This window comes from Sapajus apella, unplaced genomic scaffold (assembly GCF_009761245.1).
Source record: "Sapajus apella isolate SASKATOON/1434 unplaced genomic scaffold, GSC_monkey_1.0 scaffold33, whole genome shotgun sequence".
Taxonomy (NCBI): domain Eukaryota; kingdom Metazoa; phylum Chordata; class Mammalia; order Primates; family Cebidae; genus Sapajus; species Sapajus apella.
Genome location: NW_022436973.1, coordinates 3,391,809 through 3,406,317, shown reverse-complemented (window position 1 = coordinate 3,406,317; position 14,509 = coordinate 3,391,809). Strand labels below are relative to the sequence as shown.

The 14,509-nt window shown below is 39.9% G+C and overlaps 1 long non-coding RNA gene and 1 pseudogene across 2 annotated transcripts in view; both read left to right on the top strand.

Moving 5' to 3' along the window:
* The window catches only part of LOC116562629, an 8,094-nt gene extending 617 nt beyond the window's left edge, over window positions 1-7,477 (top strand). The window contains exons 2-4 of the long non-coding RNA XR_004274044.1: window positions 1,450-1,455; window positions 5,828-5,830; window positions 7,253-7,477. This is a non-coding gene — a long non-coding RNA (uncharacterized LOC116562629). The remainder of the gene's footprint in view (window positions 1-1,449; window positions 1,456-5,827; window positions 5,831-7,252) is intronic.
* A 4,816-nt stretch (window positions 7,478-12,293) lies between these two features.
* Window positions 12,294-12,851, top strand: LOC116562597 (annotated as a pseudogene). The gene has a single exon (XR_004274039.1). The product of XR_004274039.1 is annotated as an interferon regulatory factor 7-like (transcript).
* Window positions 12,852-14,509: the final 1,658 nt, after the last annotated feature.

The following is a 14,509-nucleotide window of genomic DNA, read 5'->3' as shown; positions in this document are numbered from 1 at the left end:
ACACACACACACACACACACACACACACACACACACACACACACACACACACATATATATATATATATATATATGAACCCCTAGAATCTTTCCCGACATCTTTTTCTATGAACTACATTATTTAACCACTGCTAGATTCTGTTTGCTAAAATCTGCATCCTTGTTTATGAATAAGTTATCTTCTACTGATTTTGGTATAAAGGTAATATCAGCTTTAAAAAATGATCTAGGAAATTCTCCTCTGTTTCTCTCTAAGACGTTGCATAAGATTGGAATTATCTGTCCCTAGAAATATTGGTGAATATCACCTCTAAAATCATCAGTCAGGTATTTTCATCATGAAAAGATTTTTAACTTCAATTACTTTAATAGTCTTATGTTAATAGTTATGGCATAATTAAAGATTTCTTATTTCTTCCTAAGTTAATTGTGTTGTTATATATTCCTAGGAATTTGTCTTTTTTATGTTTTTCAGTGTATTGGCAAGAAGCTACTTACAGTATTTTATTACTTCTCTTTAATTTCTTCTGCATCTATAGCATTCTCTCCTCTACTATTTAATAATAATGTTCATTTGTATTTTCTCTCTCTTTTTCTTTTTCTTTACCAGAAATTTGGAGTCTTATTAACCTTGTCATAGAGCAAATCTTTGTTTTTATTATGCTGTCGGTTCTGTATTTGTTTTTGGTTTCATTTATTTCTTCTGCACATTCGTCTTCTTTCTGCTTCATTTAATTTGACTCTATTGTGTATTTTCTAACTTCTTGAGCTAAACATTCGGTTATTTATGTTAACTCTCATTAAAAAAAATGTAATCCTAGTGAATGTTGCTATATCGCACAATTTTGATACTTAGTATTTTAAAGTAGTTTTACATTTTCAAAATGATTTTCTTATTGATAAACTCATTAATAAGTGTGTGTTTTAAAGTTTATATCTTATCATCTTCTAATGTGATTATATTTTGTCTAGAAAAATTATGTTTGATATCGATTTTTCAAAATGTTTTAGAATTGTCTTATGGTATAGCACATTTTAGTAAATGTTTCCTGTGGGCTTGAGAAGAGTTCTTATTACCTAGTTTTCTGTGAACATTAACACAAGTTTATTGTCCTAATGTTTTAAAATTCTGTATTTTTACTAAGGTTTTTGTTCATTTTACCTATCAAAAATTGAGTTGAAATCTTCCACTACAGTGATTGATTTGACCATTTATTTGTGAAATTTCATCAATTTTGTTGTTTATATTTGGGGCCCTTTTATTATGTGTGCACTAGTTTAGAATTATACTTACTAGTGATTTGAATCATTTCTCATTGTAGTATAAATTTCTCTATTTTTCATAGTATGTTTTGTTTTCAACTCTATTTTGTCTTATATTAATGTAAGTACTCTCGATTTTTTTGGGGGGGTCAGTCTACTTGACTTGAAATAATTATGTGTCCTTAGATTTCAGTGTGTCTCTCGGAAGCAGTACATAATTGAAGTTTTTCTTAAAAGTTCAATTTTAAAATGTCCATTTTTAATAGACATGCTTAATATATTTGGTTTATTAAAATTCTGGTCATATTTGAACTTTTTCTACCAGTTTGATTTCTTGTTGATTCACTTTTTCTATTTTCCTTTGATTTTTCATCTTTTTCATTGTATTGTCTTTTATGTCTTTTGTATTTTACTGTGTTTTTTCTTCTTTCTGTGTTTTATCATCTACTGGTTTAGAATTTATGAACATTATCTCTAGGGTTTTAATGGTTACTCTTGAAATTCTACATTTCAAATATATTTAAATTATATTTAGTTAGGTATATTTAACTATATAAATATTGAAGGTAATCAATATATTAAATTCTGTAACTAATAAAAGAATATTAAAACCCTTACAGTTAAGCCATAGTTCTTTCAGATTAAATGCTACTCTTGACCACTTTTTATGCCTTGTCTTTTTACACCTACAAGTTGAACATTATTTTATAATTATTATATGTAGATAATCATATTTGCATGCATGTATTTTATTGGTTTATACTGACATGCATATTTACAATTTTATTTGTTCAGTATTGCTTCTTACTTCACAGACTATCCTCTGGAATATATATTTTTTTCTAAAGTCATTCTTTTTTTTCCTTTTTTTTTTAAGACAGAGTTTTGCTCTTGTTGCCCAGGCTGGAGTGCAATGGTGCCATCTCAGTTCCTTGCAACCTCTGCCTCCCGGTTTCAAGCAATTCTCCTGCCTCAGCCTCCCAAGTAGCTGGGATTACAGGCATGCACCACCACACCCAACTAACTTTGTATTTTTAGTAGAGGTGGGGTTTCTCCCTGTTGGTCAGGATGGTCTCGAACTCTCGACCTCAGTCTCCTTATTGATAGCCTATCAGTGCTAACCTTCCTCAGCAGTGTTTTAATGTGTGTGCCTGTGTATGTGCTTGTTCTTAAAAGTGGCTTTATTTCATATTCATTAGTGACTGGTGAAAATGCTAACACATGATCAAATTCTAAAGGCAAAAATCAAGGCAGAGCTTGATATTTAAACAAGATAATAGGTACAATAAAAATAATGCAATTTTAAATATGAAGACGGAAGTACGTTTTAAGTTCTTCTTTTGGCCTTGGATAAATTATTCAGTAATATTCATTAATTTATGTGTGAAATAAACATATGGTGTGTATCTGCTAATTGCTTGGCTCTGTCCTAGGTGTTCATGATTAAAAACATAAGGCATGGTTTCTGGCTACAATGAGCTCAGTCTATAAGGAGATTCGGACACATTAATCAGAAAGTTAAAAGATGATTTTGCAATGGGGAAATCTATTTATAGTATCTTAAGGAGACGTCCATGGAAACATCTACCTGGGTCTGGGATCAGGAGGGTTGGTGAGGGTTGGCTTCCTGGAGGTTATGTGAATGGAAGAGAAAAACATATGCCTAGAGAAAGAGCAGAGAGAAGAGAAAGAAAAAAGGAAGAAAAGAGGAAAGGCCCAGTACAAAAGTATGAATGCCATGCATAGTTAATTAATAACGTGAAGGTGGGGCATACATTTGAGGTAGTAAGATGTTTGAGGTTTAAGCATGGGCCAGGTCATGAAGGGTCATAAATGCTTTGCCAAACATTTTGGACTTTATCTCGTAGGTCATGAAAACTCATTAAGGAGATGAAATGGTAATGACAAGGTCGTATTTATGTTTCAGATTCTTGACTCCAGTGGGTGTGAAGAGGCCAGATGGGGGTTGGGAGGGGCAGGGCTGGTGTCCCATCTGGCTCTGAAACAATTTTATACTCAGGCAAGAGCTGATGAAGACTAAGTGAATCAGTGATATTGTTGATGGACAATAAGAGTATAACAAACTCTGCAAGCATTACTCACCACATAAGTGGATAGAAGGACACAAGTGGATAGATAGATAAGTGGATAATAGATATCCTCACCATATAAGTGGTGAGTAAAGGAGATAAGAAGTAAAGAATAATTCAGTGATTTCTAGCTCTGGTATTTAATAGATGGTATAGCCACTACCCCATCAACAAAATTAATTTAAAAGGAGATGCAGTTTTAAACAACAACAACAGCAACAACAACAAAAACCCGTTGAGTTTATTTTAGAATATTTTGGATTTTAGATGCCAATTGCCATCAAAATTGAAGTCATTGAATCTGAAATTCTAATCTTCAATCTTTAGCTTTCTGACACAGGAAGGCATTTATATAAGCCAAACCTAGGGCACAGCTACACCATATAATTCCAAGAGAATATTGGAGCTCTAAATTCTTGGTATAATATACCTCATAACAGACTCTAGAGTAGCAAAAGCCAAGGCTCTCTGAGCTCTGAATCCACAGGGAAAAGAGGGAAGCATCAAGCTGGCCAACACACAAGCAACATTTTTTTTCTCTCATAGTCTGTGTCTCTAAAAATTGAAGTTCATTTGGCTTAAATGGCTTAATTTAAGGTCATTTCCTTTACATACTATGGAGTCCAAGGTGGTACATGCTTTATCAGGTGTCTGTGTAGGCAGGGACTTTACCTGTGACCAGTATAATCAAGCTTCATACTGAGTCCTTACCTATCTGCTTGGGAATTGTGTGTGGCCCACAAAACATGGTACAGGTTTATTTTAAATCCAACCTTGACATTCTATAGACGTGGAATGACTATAAACACTTCTCACCAGAGCAACTCAAGTCATTCTCTCTAAGACATGGAACATACTCTGTAAACCAGTCCTACTCATTCATACACTGGGAACTACCCAAGCCCCTCAGTTATATTGGCTGTATGCTTATCCGAATTTACCTGAAATATTTCTCCATGCAAATGTTCTCCCCATAGAGTTATCCAAGACCAAAAGATACGAGTTCTGTCCTTCCCCTGGAGCTGGAATGTTTAGGGAAGATCTAGGGATAATTCACTCACTGTCACTGAAGCATCACCTCTGAAAATAATCTCTCTGTTTCCAAGGTCACCCATGGAAATATTTTTCTAGAAAAACCAGACATATGACTCTTTCACCTTTTACCTTTTGGAAACCAAAGCAATGCAATAGGAATGGTAGTTTTGATGCCACAATGAAAGTTTTTATCAGACGCATTCAATCAAGGATTTAACCACTTAAATATTGTGCTTTGATAAAAGTTCTACTGAGAATTTGTGATTTTTGGAGTTCTTTTACAGGGTACTTCATAAGCCATTAGATAAAACACTAAATATCCAACTTTTTCTACCAGTAGGTTCTCTTGTACTAATTAAATTAACATTGAAAACTGCTAACATTATTGATTAAGACTCCAAAGCAGTGTATATCAGTAACAATTAGGACAACTTCATTCTGGGCAAAAATCAAATCTGCCTTTCCATTTTCACAGGATATTATCATCTTTTTCTAAGATACCAGGCTGTCCCCTAACAATAAAGGCTTTTGTGAATTGTCTCCATTCTGGCCACTAATTATGGAGTTTGGGGTGGCAGTCATCAGGTTTACGGAGTGGTTAAGATCAAGAAATCTGACTTCAGATTTGGTTAAACATATTCAAATCTCAGCCCTGCCACATACCAGATATGTGATCCTGAGCCAAGTATGACCTTCCATTGGGCTCAGTTTCTTTTTCTGTTGTATGGTGATAAAAATAGTCCCTACCTTAAAGGGCTGTGATGATCCCTAAATGAGAACAGCCTCGTAAAGGAGTTAATTATCATCCTGACACATGAAAAGGGCTGAGTAAATGGCTGTTATTGCCATTATCAACTGTGTTTCTCATTCTCTTGTGCTAATGATTTAAGACACTTCCAATATCTCTTCCAAATACCTTAAAGTTGGAAGGGGACGTTGAGAAGATTACCTTAACTAATCTTTAACTTTACTGAAAAGCAAAAGCGCTGACATTAATAGGATCCAAGAGAGACTCCAGTGGCTGATCATTATACCTGGCTATTTCCCTTTCTGTAAAAATCACATGAAGAACATTGAATAACAAATAACCATGGGTACTTTATGCTCAAAGATTCCCAGAACTACTGTGAAAGGGGGACAAAACATCGAGGTCCATATTTCCAGCCCAGCCACACTGTGGACACTCTTCAACTTCTTTTAGAACTTTTGCTCACAAATACAGAGAGCACCTGCAGGTGATTTGGAGCCATCGTTTTGAGAATTATTTTCATCACATCAATTTTTAAAAATATATGCTTAATCTATTACAATCTTTGTGCCAGACATTGTGCTAAACATATCTGCATTATCACATTCTGTCATCATGTGAAGGAGGTATTACCATTACATCCAGGGAAGTTTAATTATTCCCATTCTGTAGGTGAATAAACTGGACTCAGAGAGTAATTGACTCCTCCAAGGTCAACTAGCTAGTTCATGATCAAGATGGAACTTGAATCCACGTTGTTCTCATTCCAGAACCCACAGCCTTAACCTCCATGGGTGCAGACCCTCTACATTCCTCTGGGCATCCTTGGAAGACAGAACATCCAGGAGCTCCTGAGTGCCATTATTTTTTTGGATGCTCTGATACCCTGGATTTTTGACGGCAATTCAACCACCTTTGAATCAAAATTCCCAGCAGCCACTGCAAAACAGTGTAAATGAACCATCATCCAAATTCCCCAGTCTATCCCTGGCCCTTACTCCTTAGAATTTGACTCAGAAAATAGCCAGTACTACTATGTACCCAGAAGTTTGCAATTTAATGTCTTCTTCTGGCCCTCCCTCATTCCTTCAGAGACCCTCTCTCCCAAGCCCCAATTATCAATCTTCATCTGAAGCCTCATTTCCAATTATCTTTTCACTAGAAGTTTTAAGTGTCGCCTAATCCAGCCTTTTCCAAACTGACCTACCCTCTGTAGTCCCCAAATCTTCCTTTTCCTTCCACTCTGCCCCAAACCCTTTGCAGGGCCCACCTTCCTCAGATCCTCTTACTTGGTACCTGCATTCCACGCTTGCACTGCAGCTCAGCCTCTCCTTCTGTGCCTCCCTGTCTACCCACTTACATGCTCGGGTCCTATAACTAAGCACTCCATCTAATGGATCTTCTTACTTAGCCTCAATATTTGCTTTCCGATACATTGGATTTATACAGTGTTTGCCTGAATTAAAATGAGAAATTTTAGAGCAAACTGAGGCTTCTCAGCTGCTAAGCTCCATCATGTACTTTAAATAAGGAGAAGGGGGAGTGTGTGTGGAGAGGGGCCTGATGCATTCATCTACCTCTGAAGTACCATCTCGACCCAGGCTGCTCACCTTCCAACCCAGCTGGTGCCTACCTGTCCCCACTCACCTCCCCCAGCTAAATTAACAAAGCAGTTACCGCTCATCTGCAGAGCTCCCTCTAATCGACTCCCGGTGAAATAATATTTGCTTTCCATGCCTACTTTGAATCCCACTCACTTTGTTAAAAGATTGCCTCTGGCTGTCTCTGCTGGCCTAATCTAATAGTTTCTAGTTTGTACAAGCAAAGCATTTTCAACCACCTATATAAATAACTTAAGCAGGAGAGGACACTTGCATACCCCCAGCGCAGGGCTATAGGACATGATAGATCTCACAATGACTTCTTGGCCAGTCTCCTGGGGAAACACCACCAGCTGAGTGGGAGCAATTTCTACACTGCAGGAGGCTGACAGGAAAGTCTGTCTGTCTATAGAAAGATAATGGTGAAAAACTATTCCTGTCTGGTTTCTCCAGTGCAGGTAACCATCCTAAGCACCTTGGCCCCCACTATGCCCCTCCACACTGCCTAATCACAGTGTTCACAGTATCTATACCAGTAGTAGATTCCATCCCAAGAAATGACTTTCTTTGCTCATCCATAAGAAGCAACTTATCCATTCAAGTTTTATTATGATATTGCAGCAATTCAAGTCACACCTTCATGCTGTACTCATATTCTAGTTATCTTGCTATTTCTACTACATCTGCTGTTAATTTCCCCTGTTGAAGTCTTGAACCTCTCAGACATCTATGAGAGTTAGGTTCAACTTCTTCTAAACTTCCGTTAATGTTGATGTTTTGACCTCCTCCATGAATTAAGAATGGACATCTAGAATAGTGAATCCTCTCCAGAAGATTTTCACATTACTTTTCCCAGATCTATCAGAGGAATCACTATCTATGGCAGCTATAGCCTTGAAAAATGTATTTCTTAAATAATAAAACTTCAAAGTCAAAGTTACTCCTTGATCCGTGTGCTGTAGAATGAAGGCATGAAAACAATATTAGCCTTGTGCATCTCCATCAAAGCTCTTGGGTGACTAAATACATTGTCAATGACCAGTGAGATTTTAAAAGGAATCTTTCTTTTTTTCTGAACATTAGGTCTCAATAGTGGGCTTAAAATATTCAGTAAACCATGTGCTGTCATCCAGTCTTTGTTTTTCCATTATAGAACACAAGAAGAATAGATTTAACATAATTCTGAAGGCCTCTAGCATTTTCAGAATGGTAATAAGCATTGACTTCAACTTAAAGTCACCAGCTGCATTAGCCTCTAATAGGAGAGTCAGCCTGTCCTTTAAAGCCTTGAAGCAAGGCATTGACTTCTTTCTATTAATGAAAGTCCTAGATGGCACTTTGTTCCAATGTAAGACAATTTTATCTACATGAAAAATCTGCTTTCTAACGCAGACACCTTCATCAATTGTATTTCCTAGACTTTCTGAATCACTTGACGTAGCTTCTATATCAGCTCTTGCTGCTTTGCCTTGCACTTCCATGTCTTGAAGGCAGTTTCTTTCCTTAAACTTCATGAACCAACCCCTGCTAACTTCAGTCTTTTCTTCTGAAGCTTCCTCCCCTCTCATAGTATTTCTAGAATTGAAGAGAGTTAGAACCCTTCTCTGGATTAGGCTTTGGCTTAAGCAAATGTTGTAGCTGGTTTGATCTTCCATCCAGCCTACCACAACTTTCTCCATTTCAGCAATAAGCCTGTTTTGCTTTCTTATCATTTCTGTGTTCATCAGAGTAGCACTTCTAACTTCCTTCAGAAACTTTTTCTTTGCATTCACAACTTGGCTAACCTTTTGGCAAAAAGGCCTAGAATTTAGCCTAATTCGGCTTTGGACAGGCCTTCTGCACTAAGTTAAATCATGTTTAGCTTTTGACTTAAAATGAGAGACTCTTCCTTTCACCTGAATGCTGAGAGGCCATTTAGGGCTGTCACTTGACCTAATTTCAATATTATGGTGTCTCAAGGAATAGGGAGGCCTAGAGAGGGAGAAAAAAAGAGAAAGAGAGAGAGAGAGAGGAGAGAGAGTTATGAGGCAATGATCAGTTAGCGGAGCAGTTAGAATACACACAGCATAGGTCAACTAAGTTCATCTGGGTGGAGTTTTGTGCCCCAAAACAGTTACAATAGTATCATCAAAGATGTATGATCACAGGTCACCACAAAAGATATAATAATAATGAGAAACTTTGAAATATTGCAAGAATTACCAAAATGCAACACAGTGACACAAAATGAGTGTATGCTATGTAAAAATGGCTCTGATGCGTTTTCTCAATGTGATGATGCCACAAAATTTCAGTTTGTAATGTAATAACACATTTTCCAGGGTATGCAACATGCATTACAGGATGAAAGTAGGGGTCACAGGATTCCTATGCTAAAAATGAGAAAGCACTCAGCTTCTGACAAATGGAGAGGGTGTGGGGAGAAGGAGAAGAATGCAGCAGGTGTGGACTGCTCACAGAGTGCTCTGGGCTGTGCTGTACTTTGTATGGTCATTTTGCCTTCAGGAAAACTCAACAAGGTCGGTACTATCATCCAAATAGCAGAGCTGGGTAAAATGAAGGTCACAGGAAATAAGCAACTCCCCCAAAGTCACACATTTGCTAGTATCAGACAGGGGACTTTAAACGTCCACTCTTTCCACTGCATCATGCTATTATACTTTGTCTAGATACATATGAAAGAAAAGATTGCTTATAAGCTCAACAAGTGGCCCTCAATTTGCTGTGGCTGTCATTGTGATCTTTCAGTGGCAAACACAAAGATCTCTTATTCTCTGTGTCTGACTCATATTTCCACGCACCCTCATCCTCATAGGAGCACATGCATCAACTCTCCAACAGGACTTAATAGCAACAATTTGCAACAACTTTTTTTTAATTTCCCTTTTAAAAATCGATAAATGGTCACTGATGCCATTAATAGAGTGAAAGCAGATTTCTCTCTATTATGAGAGTTGATATTTGTAGCATTTATCTCTCTCTCTCTCTCACTCACACACACACACACACACACACACACACACCAGAAACAATAAAAATAAAGACAAACCACTGCGTTTATGAGACCCTAAATACTTGGGTTGAAATACTTGCATCCCAAAGAGAGGGTAATACAGTAAAGAGTTCTAGCTCAGGGGTCAGAAAGTCCTGAGTTCAAATTCCAGTGGTACTTCTTCCCACCTCAAAGGATTATATTGAAGATTAACGTGCCGGGGCATCAACAGCACATAGCCCATGGCAGACAGGAGATGGTGCATTGGGGCTAGCCACAGATGCAGGTAACTGGTCTCCTTTTGTGACACTTCGTTTTCTGGAGGCCCAGATGTCTCTCCCTTTCTATGCACTTCAATTACATTTCTGACCTCAGTTATCCCATCCACACCCTCTGCCTGGTCAGCAGCCAGCCCTGGCCCTGATTTTTCCTGCTCCAGTTTGTGACTCACTAGGTGACTGCAGGAAAATCAGTTCCATTCTCTCTACTTTAATATTTCTCTTTCATATTTCAGGTACAATCTAGAAGTGATTTTTAAATGCCCAAATCTAGCTTCTGATCTTTCTGAAACAACCCCTGATTGAATATGAAAGGCTTTTTTCTTCTTTTTTTCTTTTTTGTTTGTTTGTGTTTTGTTTCTGAGATGGAGTCTCACTCTGTTACCCAGGCTGGAGTGCACTGATGCAATCTTGGCTCACTGCAACCTCCGTCTCCTGGGTTCAAGTGATTCTCTTGCCACAGCCTCCTGAATAGCTGGGATTATAGGCATGCACCACCACACTCAGCTAATTTTTGTATTTTTAATAGAGATGGGGTTTTACCATGTTGCCCAGGCTGATCTCAAACTCCTGGCCTCAAACAATCTGTCCATCTCAGTCTCCCAAAGTGCTGGGATTACAGGAGTGAGCCACCACGCTTGGCCTGAATATGAGAGGCTTTAATTCCAAGGATGAGCAAAGAAACAATTTGGGGAGATTATTTTTGCAGCCTGGTTGTGGGGAAAGGCATGATTTCCAATGAGATTTCAGAAATATTGAGTGTCCAACAAATGTCAGATGACTTTGAAGGGCCAAGTTCCCTCTAATAATAGAGAGCTTTCTAGGCCACACTTGGAGAAGGCTACACAGATGTCAGAATTGGATCAAATAGTAAGATTATTACTGAATGATCAGACACAGGGGGTTACTGGGCAAGAAGATCTAGGTGAGATCAGAAGCCACACACTTTGAGGAACACGCATCACACTGGGGCAGAGAAGTAAACAAGACAACACCAGCCCCAAAGTAGAAAGGAGAAATGCTACAGCATTTACATTTTCTTTCTTGCTTTGATTAGAGTGAGATCTGAGACTCTTCCTCAGCAGTTTCCCTTCTGCTATCCTAAAATCAGGACAGAGTACTCCAGGAAAACTGGATGTCCAGGGAGGGACTCAGTGACTTCCAGACACACGGTGAATGAATCTCCTTCCCTGGCTCATTCCCCAGCAGCAAAGACAGTTCTAAGTTAAAGTTTACATCCCCAATGGGAAGAAAGTCATGAGGTACCTGTCGTCTTCCCACTCAGAATCTACTATTTTATATGCGTGGGAGAAAGAAATGGGAAAATATCACCCCAGTCTTGCTGAGAGGGATGCTGAATTCACTGAGCTTATGAAATGTATCCATATTGAAGAAAATCAACTCCAGAAAACCACCACCAAGTGTTAGCAAGCCCCTAGTCCCCCAGCAGTGCCACCCTAAATTTCTAGCATTTAAGAGAACCCTCTTCTCCTCTATCTTGGTTTCTATGGAAAACAGTACCAACCTGCCAGATGCCTTTGGCAAGGGAAAAGGAAGAAAGAGGTGGACTCCTAGGGATAAACATGTGGAGGCTGGACCTCGGGTGTTGGAAGGGCCACATGCAAATATAATACAAATGAAGTGGACCCCTAAGTGAGAAGGTGCTGTTGAAGACTTGCTACACACGTGTTGGAGTGGTACCCAAACATCTCAGCCTCATTGTCTTTCTATACCTGAACAAGTAATTGGAGACAAGTAACTCCAGCAAGACTGTATCATAGTTCTACTACATGTGGATTAGAAAAAGGAGAGGTTTTCCTTTTCTCAGAAAAAGCAGATCAGTGATTTACTCAAACAATTGTTATCAAGGAACCCTGTTGACCTGTCAGCTGATAGGGTACACTGAAAAGGGAAATCTTTCCATTCTGTGCATGATCCCTTACCTTAATCCTTTCCCCCAAGAATTTGGGTTTTTAAAAATAATTTAGCCTGCCATTTTATGAGACCCTCTTATCACTCTCACTAACCTCTATAAGAGGTTTTTTTTTTTTTTCTGAGTAAATATTTAATAAGCATATCTAAAAGACAAATTTACGTAAAATTAGAGTACACATCTCAGGAACTGTAATGAACAATCTGAAAACTGTCCTAGAATTCAAGATTTTTAGAAACAGGAGAGAAAGAGACCTTGGTGATTCTTTAGTTCAATCAGCTCATTTTACAGATGAGAAGACTGAGGGCAATCAGTGAGACAGCTGGGGCTAGATTCAAGAGAACCCTTGAATCCCTGCTGAGCTTCCGGACCAGAAGCAGCTGCGCTACACGGAGGAGCTACTGCGACACGTGGCCCCCGGGCTGCAGCTGGAGCTTCGGGGGCCGCAGCTGTGGGCACTGGCGCATGGGCAAGTGCAAGGTATACTGGGAGGTAGGCGGCCCCCCGGGCTCCGCCAGCCCCTCCACCCCAGCCTGTCTGCTGCCTCGCAACTTCGACGCCCCATCTTCGACTTCAGAGTCTTCTTTCAAGAGCTGGTGGAATTCCGGGCACGGCGCCGCTGCAGCTCCCCGCGCTGCACCATCTACCTGGGCTTCGGCCAGGACTTGTCAGCTGGGACACCCAAGGAGAAGAGCCTGGTCCTGGTGAAGCTGGAGCCCTGGCTGTGCCGAGTGTACCTGGAGGGCACGCAGCGCGAGGGGGTGTCTTCCCTGGACAGCAGCAGCCTCAGACTCTGCCTGTCCAGAGCCAACAGCCTCTACGATGTCATCGAGGGCTTCCTTATGGAGCTGGAGCAGCCTGCCTAGAGCTGGCCGTGGCCACCCAGTCTAATAAAAGGAGCCCCAGAACAACAACAACAAAAAAGAACCCAGCCCTGGCTCCATGTCCTGAGTCAGGAATTGGGCAAGCTAAGACAAGACAAACACAAGTCTTGCACTAGAGCTCACAGCATAGATGGAGGTGCTGATTCAGTGGGTCACATGGTCCAGTGAGGGCAACTGGAGATTATAAGGTATAAGTAAGGCTATTTGAATTGGGCCATAAAGGAATAACCATTTAGGTACCAGCGGAGGGGAGAGTGGTGGCAGATATCTGGATGGCTCAATAGAGAAGTTGACCCCTGACTTGCGTATTCAATGATGAGTGTTAGCCAGGCAGAAATAGAGGATTAGTATGTCAGATGAAGCAGAAATATCAGGGAATGACAGAACAGACTGGGCACATGATGGGAATCGCCAGAAATCAATCTGCCTAAGGCATGACAGAGATGAAATTAGAGACATTGGTGCAAGCCTGATTACACAGGGCCTTTTAATCCAAGGAGAGAGGGGTGGGTGTGATTCTTGGGATAGTAAAGAGCCATTGACAGTTTTAGTAGCAGAAGAACCTGGTCATGACACTTCATTTGTGATTGGACTGGGACACATCTGGAGGCCAGGAGAACAATTAAGAAGGAGTTGTTGGATTCCAGGATAAAGATGATTTGGGCCAGGACCAAGAGGGTAGCTGTTATGTTGTAGATGAGGAGATGGGTGAAGACGTGTGAGAAAGAAAAGAGGGGGATCCGCGATTGCTTCAGTATGGAGCTGAAGATGAGAGAGAGTTGATGGTGACTTCCAGATTTCTAACTTGGGTGGAAGAGGATGAGGCAAGGAAAGGACATGGGTGCAGGCAAAGAGGAAAAAATAAAATAAAATAAAAAAATCATAATTATAGTGTCAAGTATTCCTTCTACTGCTCCTTCTCTTCCTCAGTCTCTGTCTCCCTCCACACCAGTCTCTTTGCAAGGCTGCAGCCTGTGTGAGAGGCTCTGAATGCTGGTGCTTGTATAACTGATGAGGAGGAGTTAAAGGCAACTTCTGGCTGAGACAGCTCCACCTGTGGCCACAGAGAGTGATGGGATTGCCCAGAAGGGAGAAGATCAGGTGAAAGGGGGAAATTCTGCATGAGGTCTCTCTGACTTTCAGAATCTTCTGGTCCAGAAGTCCTTCTGTCAGGTGGCCTTGGCATGTGATCAGTTAACCAAGAGCACAGAGATCCCAAGACTTCCAGAAATCATAAGAAACATCCAAGAATCAGCTCTAGAGAAGTCTGTGGATTGTGGTGCTAGCGGTCAGATCCAGAAGTTGGCTATGAGAGACAAGAATAGGAAGAGGGAAAATTCCACAACATCAAGTCAAAGTCATAATCCTGAGGACATGAGCACAGCAAGGGATGACACCTTCCTCTGGGATCCCTTGAAGGTTCTAAGTGTCACTGAGCTGGCCACAGTGTCCTTGGGTGGAAAGAACCAATGTGCATAGCACTTTGGAGTAAGCAGTATATATTTTTAAATCTCATTTCAGACTAGCTCAGTGACTTTAAGCAAGTTGCTTTTCCTTTTTTGGACTAATTGTTTTTAAATCTGCAAACTGGTGATGATGATCTCTGTTTCACAGAGCAAAGCGTAGGTGAAATGACAACACAAAGCCTGGTCAAAATGAGGTGATCAGTAATTATTCATTCAATC